Source organism: Callithrix jacchus, chromosome 7 (assembly GCF_049354715.1).
Source record: "Callithrix jacchus isolate 240 chromosome 7, calJac240_pri, whole genome shotgun sequence".
Lineage (NCBI taxonomy): Eukaryota > Metazoa > Chordata > Mammalia > Primates > Cebidae > Callithrix > Callithrix jacchus.
In genome coordinates this window covers 129,427,591-129,445,645 of record NC_133508.1, presented here as the reverse complement: position 1 = coordinate 129,445,645, position 18,055 = coordinate 129,427,591, and the positions used below count along the sequence as shown (strand labels likewise).

Genomic DNA, 18,055 nt, shown 5'->3' with positions numbered 1-18,055 from the left:
AGGGAAGATCACGAGGTCAAGAGATCAAGATCATCCTGGCCAACATGGCAAAACCCCGTCTCTACTACAAATACAAAAATTAGCTGGGCATGGTGGTGCATGCCTGTAGTCCCAGCTACTCAGGACACTGAGGCAGAAAAATCACTATATCCAAGGAGGTGGAGGTTGCAGTGAGCCAAGATTGATCGTCCCACTGCACTCCAGCCTGGTGAAAGAGCAAGACTCTGTCTCAAAAAAATAAAATTTATTGTGAGAGATTCTGTTCTTTCCAATTGTTTGAGTGAAAATATCCTTTTGCTAAATGAAATGATGGTGACAAGAGACAGTGGTGTCATATTTATTTTTATTGGCTGTACCTGGTAGAAATAAAAACTCAGGCCCAGCATGGTGGCTCATGAGGTCAAGAGATCGAGACCATCCTGGCCAATTCTAAGAACTTAAGCATACAGTATCCATGCCCTAATGTTAACAGATCCATTTATTTTAGACTACTTGTTTCAAAAAAAAATCTAAACTCGATCACAATTTTGCTAAATTCCATATTAACCTAGGATCAAAAGTTATTTTTAGTTCTTCTTGTTTCTTAAATACTTGAAATGTGCTGCTGCATCATGTTTTCCTTATATCTTTAGTCATTCAACTAACTTCAGGTGGAAGGTATTTACGAGTTTAAAAGTCCTTTCCCAAAGTGGAAATAACATAAAAATTTTGCATAAAAAACACTCAATGTTTCTCAACGGGTATCTGAGAGTCTAATCAGCCTATTAACTTGGTTTGGAATAACCACCACCAACAAATGTGAGCTTTTTATCACATCTATGTATTTTCCCCTGTAAACTAATACCTACATTTTAAATGCATTTTCAAAATGTTTCATTTGGCCATGTGATAATTATTTCCCCTATTAAAAGCTATAGGATTTTAGTTTAAGAGCAAATAAAGTAGTGTCTGGTTCATGAGAAGGCTAAGTGGAAAGATCAGCACCCTGAAATTTGTACCCAGTAACAAGACAAACTCCAATGGTACATTGTTCATGTAATCAACAGTATGTGAGATGAAATAAACTAGTGAGCTATACATTTCTGCCTACATACCAATTTACCAACCAACAGGAGGGGAAGAAATTGCTCAAATGTGACTACTGTTAACAAACACCTAAACATTAGACATAGTCTCTGTTAAAATCGTAAACTATCAATTCTGAAATCATTCCTTCGACTTCTGTTATGTTTTTAATCCCCCCACCAAAAACACAAACACACAAAAAAACAGCAGCCACCTTTAAAATGTAAATTCCTCCCTTTTTAAAAGTAACTTGCCTAGGAAAATTTAATGCGTTAAAATGTAACAGACAAACCAATTACAACATGTAAAGAAAGGAACATGATCAGTAACACAAACAAATCGCTCAAGTTTAACAAAGTGTGTTTTTAATTTGTTGGTGGTATCCTATTATACTAATAAGCAACAACGTTTAAGTCACCCCAATGCCTAAAACACCAGCTTATACATAACATATTTGTCCTTAACTCTGATGAAGCTTAAACTCAGACCCAAAGTCACACCATTTCCTCCTCCTGGCACACTGAAATATTTGAGGGGAAATCAAAGAAATCAGATATGTTAAGTGCCAGTATCTTCTTCCAGAGTAGGTCAAATTCATGTTTGCCCGCAAATGTCACTGTCCCAGGAAGTCTGCAAATTCTTACTAGCTCTGGAGTACAAAAAGGCCTGACCACAGAAACACCTGGCCTAGCACCAGGAAGACCCTGAGTCGGCGCCGGCCCCAAAGCCTCGGCTACAGCGATGGGGGCAAGAGGTGGCCGCTGGCCTCCCGGGTGCGGCAGACAGGGTCCCACACCCCCGGCCCTCCTCCCAAGAACCAGGAAACCTGTCAGGCCGCCTGGGATCCACCCTCCTCAGACCCTCGCGCTCCAGCCCAGCGCGGCCCCTGCCCGCCCAACTGCATCCGGACCGTCTCGGCCTCGTGACTGCATTGTCACCTCATTCCTCCCTGGCGACCTCAAGGCCCCGCCACCTTTGCCGCGCAGCCTGGGCTCGGGCTGCCCCTGGGGCAGGAGGGCCCAGCCGCCGCCCCCTGCCTTGCCCCGGCCCCGATCTCATCCGTTCCCCCGCCGCCCGGTCCCCGCGGACCTCAGGCCAAAGCCTCCGCCCTCGCCCTGCGCGGCTGCTCCCAGCCCACTCCCCAGCCAGCTACCTGGGGGCAAAATTATTAACTGGGTATAGTGGTATGTATCTGTAGTCCTAGCTACTCGGGAGGTTGAGGTGGGAGGATTGCGCTCGCGCGCACTCCCCAAGGTCCCACGGAGGTCAAGGTCCTCTCCATTCAGGACAGCTAGGAGAGAATGGCCTGGAGTGAGGCCCTAGGGTTGGGGGTTAAAGCAGCACAGGGTATCGGAAACGGGGTGCTGGGGTGCTTGGAGGAGACCGTAGAGAAGACTTGGAGTCTGGCAGGCGCCTAGGGGAGCTGCGGTGGGCAGGCAGCAGGGGGCCTCTCCTGCCAGATAGCGCTTTCGGAGCCGGCGATCCCCGAGGGTTCCTTGCTCTAGGGTCGCCTCTTACAACTGCGGTGGTGAGGAGGAAGAGTGAGCCGGGCGCAGTGCGGCAGCCGTGGCACGGCGGGAGCCTCGTGTTCACCGGCTCTACACGCGGGACCAGACTCCTGCAGCTCCCAGCCAGCAGGGCCTCGGGAATCTGGGTGCTCCCCAAGTCCCGGGGCATTCGGGGGCGCCGCGCCTTCCAGCGTCTGAGCTGCAGCCCGGGTCCAGGAGACCAGCATCGCGCACCCAGGTCAGGGTGCACCCGCCCGCCCTGCCGACTGCCCCATCGCCGGGACCAGGGGGCGCAGGGTCTCGTGCATGCCCGGTTCCGACGCATCATCTTTGTATTCCATCTCTTTCCTCCGCGCCTTGTCTCCGGGAAGTGTTTCTCGCCCCAGAGACCCAAGAGAGGGTGAGGCGAAGGGAGCGGTTCCGGGGCGCATGCCCCACAGGCTCAGGTGAGTGCACGTGCGCCCGGTAGATGTGGCCCTGCGCGCTTGCCACACGCCACTTCCGGGACGCGCCCGGGGCTCCTTCGCTGCAGAAGGGGCGGGCGGCTCTGCCCGGGCTTGCTGAGGAGCTCGGCTTCGCTGACTGAGCGGGCGGCGACTCGGCGGGACCGCCGCGCGCTGCTGCAGCCCCTCCCGCCCTGGCCAGGTAAGCTGCGTGACCTGGGCTGCCTGACTCGCCGGTGGCAGCCTGCGGCCTCGCTGGGCACCGCAGGGACCCGGAGGAGTGTGGAGCGTCGCGGAGGTTGCTGCCCTGGTGCTCGGAGCGCTGCCCTCTGGACTTCGCAGTGTTGTGGGGTGGCTGTTGCTGGGATATGGGGGTGCAGTCCTCTCCGACGGCCACTTTCTCCTCCCACCGGCGGGCGGGTGCAGCCGGGACCAGGCAGCGGCTCTCGCATTCCGCGCGGGGTCGCCACAGCGACGGGCCACTTGGCGCGAGGTACAGGCTCTGGCAGGGGTGGGGGTGGGGTGGGGTAGTGGTGAGGGAGGGAGGGCGCCCGCTCGGGTCCCACCGGGCTGGCCGGGCTGCTGGTGTGTTCCGTACCGGAGAACCCGAACCCCGATCTTGTCCCATTTCCCTTTCCTTTTATAGTAAGGCCCAGAGGGAAAACCTCAATTAAAAACCCCACACCGCGTTGCCCTGGGCCGCAGGTGCCGGGTTGAGTGTGTGCGGCTGGGCGCGGGCTCGCTGAGGAGCTCAGCTTCGCGGACCTAGCGGGCGGTGGCAGGGCTGGGACGGCGGCGCCCTGAAGCAGCCCCGCGCCCTGCCAGCTGGGGGGCCGGGCTGCCTGACTCGCCGGCGGTGGCAGCCTGAGGCCTCCCGAGGCACTTCAGGGACCCGGAGGCGGCTGGAAGTTGCGGCCCCATTGCTCCGGAGCGCTGCACTGTGGACTCATTGGGGCTGCGGGGCAGCTGTTACTGGGATCTGGGGGTGCAGCTCAGCGGCCGCACTTCCCTCTCCCACGACTGGTGGGTGGGCACAGCGGGTACTAGGCGGCGCTCTCGCATCCCCAGGTTGGGTCGGGGGTGGGCGGGGGGGTGGGGGGGCCGGTTCCACGCAGCGAATGGCCACCCAGCCCCGGCCAGAGGCACTGTCTGGGGGTGGGGTGGCACTCCGGTCCCGCCGCTGGGCTGGGCGGACCGCTGGTGCGTTCCCAGTTCTTGCTTGGCGTTCCCCAGTCCTTGCTTGGCGCTGGCATCAACTCCCGGTGCCGGACGGCAACTGGGTTGGGGTCGCCTCTGGGTTCGCTGTCCCCGGAGAACCCGAGCCCGGATCTTCGCCCCCTTCCCTTTCCCTTTATAATAAGGCCCAGAGGGAAAAACTTCTCAAAGATCCCACACCCCATTGCCCCTGGACTGCAGGATTCGGGTTGGGGGCACGGCAGGGACCTGCCCCTGGGCCAGGCCCCTTCCCCAAGGCAGGCACAGCCTGGCAAGGCTGCTGGTGGTAGATCTGGCTGCAGATGGTGACGGAGAACATTGAGGACAGTTTCCCCCGCTTGGCTGTGCTGAGCCCATCTGGAGTGTTTCTGGTTCTAATCACAAGTGGAACAGTTTCAGTGCAGCTTATAAGTTCGTGTTAGTGATGAACTTGGGTGGAGGTGGTAACACAGTTTGTTCTTTCCTTCTAGGCCCTTAGTGTATCCAGGATCCTGAGCTGCCAGGGGCCTGGCCACTCCTGCCCGGGGCCCTGCCTTGGCTGAGCTGGTCACCGCTGTGTGTCCCGGGCTGCCAGCCTGCCTGTCATCTGCAGTGCGCAGGTATGCATATGTGTGCATATGTATATGCACCATACACATACTATGTCCACCTCACACTGCACACATACCATGCCCACCTCACACACCCCACACACATACCCCATACACACCACACATACCATACCCACCTCTCACACACTACAAACATGCCATGCCCACCTCAAATACACACCCCATACACACCACACATACCATATCCACCTCACACTCTGCACACATGCCATGCCAACCTCACACACCCCACACACATACCCCATATACATCACACACCACACATATCATACCCATCTCACACACCACACACATCTCATACACAACACACATACTGAACCCATATATACCACACACATATGACACCCACATCACACACACAACACACATACCATGCCCACCTCACACACCACACACATACCCCATACACACCACACACAACATACATATCATACCCACCTCGCACACACTACACACATGCCATGCCCACCTCATGTACAGCACACATGTACCCATACACACCACACACAACACACATATCATACCCACCTCACACACCACACACTACATATATACCTTACCTCACACACCCCCCACACTTAACCCATATACACCACACATACATCATACATATATCATGCTCACCTCACACACACCATACATATATCATAGCCACCTAACACACATACCCCATACACACAACACGCATACCCACCTCACACACCACATGCATACCATGCCCACCTCACACAGACCACACACTTAACTTATATACACCACAACCACCACACATACTACCATGCCCACCTTACACACACCATACACATATCATACCCACCTCACACCAGACACTTAACCCATATATACTGCACACCATATATATACCATGCCCACCTCACACACCGCACACACTTAACCCATCTACACCACACACACAGCACACACGTATACCCACCGCACAAATATCACACACCCCAGATACACTGCACATGTACTATATCCACCTCACATACCACACACCACACACTTAATTCATGTACTGCACACACACCACACACATATCCTACCCACCTCATACACATACCCCTTACACACCACACACAACACACATATACCCACCCCCACACCACACACCACATATACACCATGCCCACCTCACACCCCACACATTCAACCCATATACACCACACACATACCATGTCCACCTCACACACACCATATAAGTATCATACCCACCTCTCACACATATCCCATATACACCATGTGCATATCATAACAACCTCACATACGCCGCATATATACCATGCCCACCTCACACACACCAGGCACTTAACCCATATGCACCACACACGCACTTCACACACACAATACACTCTTCACACATACTACACACCACATATACCCCATACACACCACATACGTTATGCAAACACACCATACATGCCACACACCTCACACACTTCATAAATACCACACACACAGCACACCACACTCCACATACACATTACGTCACCCATACAACACACCACCTTCCAGACAATTTATTCAGGTACATACACCATACAATATCATATATACATACACCATACACATGTAATGCACATCACACACACCCCATACACACCACACACACTACACGCACCTCATACAACCACGCACACATACCTCACATATACCACACACCACAAACACTACACCATGCCCACAAAAAATACACACTGAACCCTTCCACACTACATCACACTCCACACATACCACACAAACATCACATTCACATCACACACACCAGATACCATACACAGTACACTCCACACACTCACCACAACCTCCATGACGCCCTGCCACCACACACACACACGCATGCCCCCAACGCTACATACTCCCTACCCACCACACCACACACACTGTATCTCACGCACACACCACACACCCCCACCACACAAACTACTCGTTGAATGAAATGGGACTATTGAGTTTTCCCCAGATAAATACTGCCGGCTGTCCTGGCTGGCACATCCCCTGATCCCGCCCTCCCTTGGGTCAGCGCTGTCTCCTGTGTTTTGGATGTCTCTGGCTGTGCCCTGGGGCATGCTCATGTCCCGATTGCCTGGGTGGCTAGCCCCTGTGTCCCAGTGGCTGCCTTCCTGGAGGAGACTGGCCTATTTGCCACCTCTCCTGACTCCCAGAGCGGTGGCTGGTGTGGAAAGTCTTGCTTCTTCCCCTCGGTGTCTGCTCTTCCCCATGGGTTGTTTTGCCCCAGTGCTGACATCTCCCCAGCTAGAAGAGGAGACCCCTCAAAGGCGCACAGGTAGGTTTGATTGTAATGCTCACGAATAATAAAATGTGATTTGGTAAAAGACTCAACCAGTACAAACATCTTTAATAAAGTAAAATGTGCAAGCTCCCTCTGCTCCCACCTCTCTTTCCTCCCCTCCCCAGAGGACATGGCTAACAAGCCTTTGCGGGGCTCCCCCTTTCTGTGTGGGTTTGTGTCCGTGTTTGGGCTGGGGAGTGTGTGTGTATTCTCTAGCCATCTTGTAGGAGCTAGAACTAGGATCTACACACGTGTGCTGACTGTAGCTCACTTGCCATTTTTTTTTCCAAAACAGGCCTTTAGTATCCCTCACTGTGGTGCATGTTGCCCTGCATCTTTAAAAACGCTATCAACTCTTGCAGCACACAAACTCTGTCCTCATTTATTTAATCGGTCTTTTATTTACAGGTAACTTAGGTCATTTTCAGTTTTTTAAAAGATTGTTGCAGTGAAAACCTTCAGCTGTCATTTTTCACATTGCTGTTGGAGAAGGGGGTGGGAAGCACTGTCAGGCTGGAGTGGCCCCATGTGTGGCCGAGCTTGGTGAGGTTCTGACTCTGTCCTTCCCAATGTTCCTCCCACAGTGGCTGCCTCTAGGAGATGATGGCTGCGTGAGTGCCTGCCATGGCCCACTGGAAGCGTGAGAGAGCGGGGAGCGGCATGTTGGACCATGGGGTGAGGCCAGGACCTGCCTCCCACGGCCAGGAGCGAAGACGTGGTGCTGCCCTTGGAGGACTATGGGGCCAAAGGCCTGGAACTGGCCACCCTGTGGCCAGAGAGCCCCATGCCCAAGGAGTAGGAGTGCCACAACCATAGCCCCGATGGGGACTCCAGCTCCAACTATGTGAACAACAACCTCTAGGAGGATGGCTATGACGAGGGCCTCCCTAAGGACGAGGAGAGCATCACCTACTACATCTGCTACTGCCCCAAGGACAACAGCTACCAGGAGGGCATGGACTGCAACGGGGATGAGTACCTGGTCCGTGGCACAAAGCCCATGGACACCGACACATGCCAGGAGCATCCAAACAACATGCCTCATAACTGGACCAGTGAAGAGCTCAGCCCCCATTAGAACTGCAAGGCACCCGATCCCTCCCACCGCCTCGCTTCAGCATCTGCAGGGGCTGTACCAGGAGGTCCCTTGCTCTCAGGCACCCCTGTTCCCTTCCCTGGGACAGGATAGTCCTACTCTGGGGCAGGAGAGGCCTACTCTGGGACAGGAGAAGAGTGGCTGGACTTGGCAGGCCTGCACCCCCACGGCCACTGTGCTGAGGGCAGCCAGGACTACCCGGACGGCCACCAGCCCATCCTGGAGGATGAGCCCTTTGTCCTGCAGGCCCACAACCAGGAAAAAGATGGCTACTACCGTCCCAGCAAAGAGGGCTACCAGGACTGCTATCCCACAGAGGCCAATGGGAACAGCAGCGCCTCCCACTACCACCTGAGGCATGGGGACAGGGACTTGGAGGACCAGGAGGAGGACATCTACCCAGTCGTGGCCGAGATCAAGAGGAGCCTGAGCATGACCAGCATCACCAGTGCCATTGAGGCCAGCAGCACTATAAAATAGTTGCACAGGAGTGACAAACTCCAAATTCAGAGGAGTGGGTACTTCTAGGGACGGGTAGAGGAATAAGCCTGTGGGGGGGGGAGGTTCTGGGGGCTTTATTTCATATATAAGTTTTAGCTCATGAAACAAGAAAAAGTCTGAAGCAAGTACCACTACATATGAGTATGTTCTGATAACCCCAGAGAATGGTACCTGGGTGTTTAGCATATGGGCTCCTACAGATTTATGTATGTTTGAAATCCTTACTTACTTAGAAATACTTACTTTGAAATATTTATTCTTGAGATAGAGTTTTAATATCACAACAAATATACATATATATTGTGTACACGTGTACGTATACATTTATTGTGATATTACAGTGTGTACAAGTGTACATATATACTATATGTACATGTGCATGTGTATATTTGTGATATCTATGATACTACGAATAATATCACAGAGTGTGCACATATGGTATACATGCATTGTGTGCACTCACTGTGATATTAGGAGAAATATCTTTCTAGGACATTACGAATAATATTACAGGATGTAAACTCAGTCTGATATGCGGAGTAATATCTCTCTAGGATGTTACAGGTAATATCAACAGATGTACACAAATGGTGTACTCCCACAGTGATATTAGGAGTGTCATTTCTCCTTAAGATATTACAAATAATATCACAAGGTGTACCCAAATAACTGTACACATACTTTGATATTACAAGTAATGTCACGTGCTCAATATTACGAATAATATCACAAGGTGTTCAAACATACTCTACACCGGCTATGATATTAGGAGTAATATCTCTTTAAAATGTACACCCATATCAACCCCCCACAATATGGCGAGTAATATCACCCTGGCCGTCCCTGGATATTACGAACCATATCACGGGGGTGCCCACACCTGTGATTCCTAGTATCTCTCCCAAGGGTATTACGAATAGTATCACAGGGTGTACCTAAATACTGAACACGTACTTTGATATTACAAGTAATATCATATGCTGAATATTATAAACAATATCACAATGTGTTCAAACATACTCCACACCGACTGATATTAGGAATAATATCTCTTTAAAATACACACCCAAATCAACCCGTCTATATCTCTTTAAAATATACACCCATATCAACCCCCTGACTATATTAGGAGTAATATTTCTTTAAAATATACACCCATATCAGCCCAACGGTGATATTGGGAGCAATATCTCTTTAAAATGTGCACCCACATCAACCACCCGCCATATGGCAAGTAATATCACCCCAGCTCCCCTTGAATATTACGAACCATATCACAGAGGAGTGGCCATACCCGTGATTTGTAGTATCTCTCCCTAAGATATTACGAATAATATCACAGGTTGTATATAGATACTGTGCACATACTTTGATATTATGACTAATATATGCTGAATATTACAAACAATATCACAAAGTGTTCAAACACACTCTAAAACAACTAAGATATTAGGAATAGCTCTTTAAAATATATACCCATATCAACCCCCTGAATGTAATGTTGGGAGTAATACCTTTTTAAAATACACACCCAAATCAACCAGACTGATATTTGAAGTACTATCTTTAAAATGTACCCCCATATCAACTCCCCACAATATGGCGAGTAATAGCAGCATGGCTGCCCCTGGATATTATGAACGATATAACAGGGAGGTGCCCACACCTGTGATTTATACTATCTCCCCTAAGATATTACGAATAATATCACAGGGCATACACAAATACTTTACACACACTTTGATATTACGAGTAATGACATATGCTTAATATTACAAACAAGGTCACAAAGTGTGCAAAAATACTCTACAACAACTATGATATTAGGAGTCATATCTCTTTAAAATATATACCCAGATCACCCCCCTGCCATAGGGTGAGTAATATCACCCTGATCCCCCCTTGACATGACAAACCCTACGGCTAGGGGGCTGCCCTCAGCGGCTATTTAGAAAATTTGGAGTAATATACTAGGAACCATATCATAGGGAGAATATGTTATTCTGTTCCTTCTTGATATTAGGCACAATAACACTAGTTGTAGTTCCACCTCTGCGATATTGTCAAAAATATCCTCTCCACCCTTGATATTTATTATAATTGAAATCACGAGGGTTTCACCACGTGCAATATTTAGCTTAATATAATTTTTGTGTATGTGTGGACATAAGTTACAATATCACCGCATGATGTACACCTCTTGCCATATTGAGAGTAATATCCTCGTCTTTTTCTCCAGATGTTAGGAACAATAACAAGGGCAGTGTTCATTCTCTGCGATATCCTTTACCCCTGCATATCAGGGACAGTATCCTTGGGGGCTTTACATCTTTTTCGATGTTGGGAGTGATAACAGACTGTCTTTGTCTGAATATTAGGAACAGTATCACAGTTAGGGTGTATGTTCCTGCAACATTAAAAGTAATATAGGGCCGGGCCAGGGGCTCACGCCAATAATCCCAGCACTTTGGGAGGGCGAGGAGGGTGGATCATGAGGTCAAGAGATCGAGACCATCCTGGTCAACAAGGTGAAACCCCATCTCTACTAAAAATACAAAAATTAGCTGGGCATGGTGGTGCGCACCTGTAGTCCCAGCTACTCGGGAGGTTGAGGCAAGAGAATTGCTTGAACCCAGAAGGCGGAGGTTGCAGTGAGCCGAGATCATGCCATTGCACTCCAGTCTGAGTAACAACAGCGAAACTCCATCTCAAAAAAAGAAAAGTAATATAATACTCTTCACTTTGATACAATAATGGCACATGAGGTGTGTACTTTCTTTGCGATTTTGGGAGTGATACCATTCTTTCTCTGTGGATATTTGGAACTATATTACAGGGACAGGTGTACACCTTCTATGCTATTGGGAGTAATTTCCTCTCCCACCCTGGATATTAGGAACAATATCACAAGGGGTCTTCACCTTCTGTGATATTGGAAGTAATATTATCCACACTTCATCTGTATTGAATGAATAATGCCACAGAAGGGTTGTACACCCTCTGTGGTTTTGGGAGCAATAGCATTTTCTCTTCCCCTCTATATTAGGAACAATCTCATTGGGGGGTGTATATTCCCTTTGATATTGAAAGTAATAACCTCCTCTTCCCCAAATATTAGGAACAATATCAAGGGGGGTGTACTCCTTCTGCCATATTGACAGTAGTATCATCATTCCCCTTCTGGTAAATATTAGAAACAATATCAAAAAGGGTATGTACACCCCCTGCAATATTGGGAGTAATACTCTCTCCCCTTTTGTATATTATTAACAATATCACAAGCAGGATTTACACCACCCCCCCCCCCGCCCCGCGATATTCAGAGTAACATCATTCTCTTTCCCTCTGGGTATTAGGAATAATATCAGGGAGATATTCACTTCCTTTGATACTGAAAGTTCTATCATCCTCTTCCTCCTGGATATTCCTGGATATTAGGAACAGTATCACAAGTGGGATGTACATCCTTCTCAATCTTGAAAGTAACATCATTCTCTTATCCTTGGATATTAGTAGCAATATTGCAAAAGGAATGTACATCCCCTGCAATATTCAGAGTAATATCCTCTTCTAGATATTAGGAAAAATATCACGGGGGGCCATGTACACCACATGCGATATTGGGAGCAATGTCATCTTTCCCCCCCCCCCGGATATTAGGAAGGATATATCGTTCTGCGAAAACAGGAGATTAGGAACAACATACACCTTTTGTCCGATCAGGAGTAATGTCATTTTCTCCCACCCCTGAATATTAGAAACAATATCATAGGAGGATGTGTACAGTCTCTGCAATGTTTGGAGTAATATGAGCCTCTCTACCTTAGAAACAGTATCACAGGAGGGGAGTTTACACGCCCTTCGATATTGACAGTAATATCATCTACCCCTGGATATTAGAAACAATATCATGGAGGGTATACACCTTTTGTGATACTGGGAGTAATATCATCCTATCACCCCTGGAGATCAAACTACAGGGAGGTGTACACCCACCCACTGCGATATTAGGAGTACTGTCATTCTCTCCCCCACTGGATATTAGGAACAATATCACCAGGAGGGGCACTACATGCCATGCGATATTGGGAGTAATATCACCCCCCGAATGTTAGAAACAATATCAGAGTAAGGGTGTACATCCCCGGCGACATTAGGAGTCATATTTTCTCCCCCACCTCTGTTTATTAGAAACAATATCACAGGTGAGGTGTACACCCTTTGCAATACCAGAAGTAATATTTTCTCCCTTCCTGGATATTAGGAACAAGAGAGGTTTACACCCCCTGTGATATTTGTCAGTAATATCTCCCTCTCACCATGGATATTAGAAAGAATATCATGGGGAAGGGGTATATTCCCTGTTATATTGGGGGTAGTATCCTCTTTTGCCCTGGATATTAGAAATAATTTCACACAAGGAGTGTACACCCCCAGCGATAAGGGCAGTAACATCATCCTCTACTTCCCTGGATGTTAGGAACAATATCACAGGGTGGGTGTACAGCCCCAGCCAAATTGGGAGTAATACCATCTCTCATCGCCTAGATATTAGGAACAATATCACAGGGGGGTTGTGTGCTTCCTGAGATATTTGGAATAATATCCTCTCCGTTTTTGGATATTAGAAACAATATTACAGTGGTGGTGTACATTTCGTGCGATATTGAGAGTATAATCATCCTCTCTCACGTGGATATTAGGAACTGTGTCACAGAAGTGTTGTACACTGCCTGATATTGGAACAATGTCACAGGGGCGTGTAAACTTAATGCAGTGTTGTGAGTATTATTATCCCCTCCCTGCTAAGTATTAGAAACAATATCACAAGGGGTGATAACAACCCTTGTGATGTACATCCCTGGATATTAGGATATCACAGGAGAGGGGGCTGTACACCTTCTAGAATATTGGGATATCATCCTCTTTCCCCTTGGATATTAATAACAATATCGCAGGGTGCGGTGGCTCACACCTATAATCCCAGCACTTTGGGAGGCCAAGGCGGGTGGATCACGAGGTCAAGAGATCGAGACCATCCTGGTCAACATGGTGAAACCCCGTCTCTACTAAAAATATAAAAATTAGCTGGGCATGGTGGTGCGCACCCGTAGTCCCAGCTACTCGGGAGGCTGAGGCAGGAGAATTGCTTGAACCCAAGAGGTGGAGGTTACGGTGAGCCGAGATCATGCCATTGCACTCCAGTCTGGGTAACAACAGCTAAACTCCGTCTCAAAAAAAAGAACAATATCACAGGGGGATGGATACTGCTGCTCTATTGGGAGTAATATTATTCTGTCCCCTGCCCCCAGATATTAGAACAGTATCATAGAGGCGGTCTACACCACCTGCGATATGAAGAGTAATATCCCCCTCTGCCCCTTTAGCTATTTAGGAACAATGTTAAAGACCGTGTGTACACCACCAGCGATACTGGGAGGAATATTATCCTCTACCCCCCAGATACCAGGGAAAATGGCCCAGCATGGGTGTACAATTCTTATGATATTGGGAGTAAAATCATTCTCTCCCTCCCCCCATATTAGAAACAACACAGGGGGCATGTACACCTGCTGCGATATTGGGAGCAATATAATCCTCTCCCTTCCTAGGTATTAGAAAAAAATGTAACGGGGGGCATACACCTGTGATATTGGAGGTCATGTCATCCTGTCCTCCTCTGGATATTGGAAACACTATCATAGTGGGGGTGTACATCTCCTGTGATATTGGGAGTAATATCCACTTGGCCACCCCCACCCCGGATATTAGGAACAATCACAGGGGTGGAGTTAACACCCCTGCGATATTAGGAATAATATCCTCTTCCCACGTGGATATTAGGAACCATATCACAGAATGGGTGTACACCCCCTGGGATATTGGAATTAATATCATTCTCTCCTGGATATTAGGAACAGTAGCACAGGAAGATGTACACCCCTTGTGATACTGGGTATAATATTCTTCCCCCCAGTTATTAGGAGCAATGTCACAGAAAGGTATACACTTTCTGTGATTTGGGGAGTAATATTATCTTCTTCCCTTCTGGAAATTAAGAAGAATATCAAAATGGGGGTGTACACACCCTACAATGTTGGGAGTAATATCAGCCTATCTCGGTCTGGTGCGGTGGCTCATGCCTGTAATCCCAGCACTTTGGGAGATGGAGGCGGGTGGATCACTTGAGGTCGGGAGTTTGAGACCAGCCTAACCAACGTGGAGAAACCCCGTCTCTACAAAAATACAAAAATTAACCGGGTGTGGTGGCGCATGCCTGTAATCCCAACTACTTGGGAGGCTGAGGCAAAAGAATCATTTGAACCTGGGAGGCAGCAGTTGCAGTGAGCTGAGATCACACCACTGCTGTGCTCCACCCTGGAGACAGAGCAAGATTCCATCTCAAAAAAAGAAAAAAGGATATTTATGAATAGTTTTCAAACTTTGGAGGGATCAAGAAGGGAGAGGAAAAACAAACACTTACACTCACCTTTGTTCACAAAATTGTGGTTTACCAAATCAGTGTAAATTATAGATGACTTCTAAGACAGACGATTCTTAAATATAGAAAACAAAACAAGTAAAGGGCCGGGCCCGGGGCTCACACCTGTAATCCCAGTACTTTGGGAGTCCCAGGCAAAGGGAGGGAGGGAGAACGGGCATGGGAAGAAGGGGCTGGGATCACCTGAAATCATAAGTTTTCGACCAGCCTGACCAACATGGTGAAACCTCATCTCTATTAAAAATACAAAAATTAGCTGGGCGTAGTGCATGCCTGCAGTCCCAGCTACTCGGGAGGCTGAAGCAGGAAAATTGCTTGAACTCAGGAGGTGGAGGTTTCAGGGAGCTGGGATTGCACCACTGCACTCCAGCCTGGGTGACAGAGTGAGACTGTCTCAAAAAAAATAAAGTAATAAATCAAAACTGTTTTAAATACAAGTTACAAAAACATTATCTTAATAGATTTTTTGTTTTGCCTGATCTTGCTTATCAGTTTTTTGAACCCTTAGGTTTCTTTATTAGAGTTTTAGAAATTGGTTTTTAGTTCATTGATTTTTATTTATTTATTTATTTTTTATTTTATTATTATTTTTTTGAGACGGAGTTTCGCTCTTGTTACCTAGGCTGGAATGCAATGGCGCCATCTCGGCTCACTGCAACCTCTGCTTCCTGGGTTCAGGCAATTCTCCTGCCTCAGCCTCCTGAGTAGCTGGGATTACAGACATGAACCAACACACCTGGCTAATTTTTGTATTTTTAGTAGACATGGGATTTCACCTTGTTTGGCCAGGCTGGTCTCAAACTCTTGACCACAAGTGATTCACCTGCCTTGGCCTCCCAAAGTGCTGGGATTACAGGTGTGAGACACTGCACCCAGCCCATTGATTTTTTTTTTTTAATATTTATTTGTATGTATTGAGGAGGTATAAGTGCAAGTTTCTCACATGCCTGTGTCGCATAGTGGTGAAGCCTGGGTAGTCATTGATGTGAGTTATCAGAAACCTGTGTTCAAGAGGGCTCCTTAGTGTTTTTTTCCATAAAAGGCAAATTTGGGGGCAGGGCTCAGTGGCTCATGGCTGTAATCCCAGCACTTGGGGAGGCTGAGGCTGGTGGATCATGAGGTCAGGAGCTCAAGACCAGCCTGGCCAACATGGTGAAGCCCCATCTATACTGCCACCAATTAGCTGGGCATGGTGGCAGGCACCTGTAGTCCCAGCTACTTTGGAGGCTAAGGCAGAAGAATCTCTTGAACCCAGGAGACAGAGGTTGCAGTAGAGTAGGTGTCCAGCTTAGGTGACAGAGCAAGACGCTGTCTCAAAAAAAAAAAAGAAAAAAAATTTTGGACTAGTGCTGATTATAAATATTTTTAGAGTAGAATTCAAAATGGTAACTGGATGATGGAAACAGTAGTTATGACAAGAACTGATGAAAGTTCTCAATTCAAAAGGAAATTTAATTTCTTATTTTATGTGTAGCATTTTAAGATGGTAACCAGAATCATGACTGACAGCATCACATCAGGACCACCAGACCATTTTTTGTTTATTTTTGAGACGAACTATCACTCTATTGCCCAGGCTGGAGTGCAGTGGAGTGATCTTGGCTCACCAGAACATCCTCTTCCTGGGTTCAAATAATTCTCCTGCTTCAGCCTCCTGAGTAGCTGAGATTACAGGCATGCACCATCTTGCCTGGCTAATTTTTGTATTTTTAGTAGAGATGGGGTTTCACCATGTTGGCCAGGCTGGTCTGGAACTCCTGACCTCGTGATCCACATGCCTCGGCTTCCCAAAGTGCTGGGATTACAGGTATGAACCACCTCACCTGGCTGGAACACCAGACTTTTCTAAATTTCATAAAGTCTTCAGAATGCATTAATAACTTTTTTTTTGAGATGGAGTCTCGCTCTGTCACCCAGGCTGGAGTGCAGGGGCACCATCTCTGCTCACTGCAACCTCCACCTCCCTGATTCAAGCAATTCTCCTGCCTGAGTCTTCCAAGTAGCTGGGACTACAGGCTTGTGTCAGCACCCCTGGTTAATTTTTGTATTTAACAAAAATTAGTAGAGGCATGGTTTCACCATATTGGTCAGGTGGGTCTCAAACTCCTTGACCTTGGTTAATCCACCTGCCTCAGTCTCCCAAAGTGCTGGGATTACAGGCATGAGCGACAATGCCAAGCCATTAATTACATGTTTATACACATATGACTTTAACAGACATTTAGCATAACAATCAAAATTACAAATCATAACATATTAAAATTAATATGTTATAATGTATAAATGTATGTAATTTTTGGAACATATCTATCAATGATATACCCATAAATATAACTGAGATGAAATTTACTGTCACCTCATCTGACAATGCCTTCCCATGCAGTATCACCACATTTGACAATGCCCACCCATACAACCTACCAAATAAATCTAGTCATTTAATATCTCTACAAGATCAGAGATACATTCTTTAGACTCCCCAAGGGACCCAGCTGAAAAATTCCAAAGTTAATTTTAAACCAAAAATACTTGATATAGAATTTTGATGCTGGCGAAACCCATCAAAGATATCAAGTTTGAAAACACTTGATTAGAAGAGAATCACAGGTCACTTTTAAAAGAACATTCAAGGCCGGGCGCGGTGGCTCACGCCTGTAATCCCAGCACTTTGGGAGGCCGAGGCAGATGGATCATGAGGTCAAGAGATCGAGACCATCCTGGCCAACATGGTGAAACTCCATCTCTACTAAAAATACAAAAAATTAGCTGGGCATGGTGGCGCATGCCTGTAATCCCAGCTACTCAGGAGGCTGAGGCAGGA

At 47.7% G+C, this 18,055-nt stretch overlaps 1 long non-coding RNA gene across 1 annotated transcript; it reads left to right on the top strand.

Annotated features, from left to right (window-relative positions):
* Positions 1-2,006: 2,006 nt before the first annotated feature.
* On the top strand, positions 2,007-10,938 carry LOC144577045 (uncharacterized). Its single transcript, XR_013520254.1, has 3 exons — positions 2,007-2,249; positions 4,702-4,830; positions 7,720-10,938. It is a non-coding gene; the product is annotated as an uncharacterized LOC144577045 (long non-coding RNA).
* Positions 10,939-18,055: the final 7,117 nt, after the last annotated feature.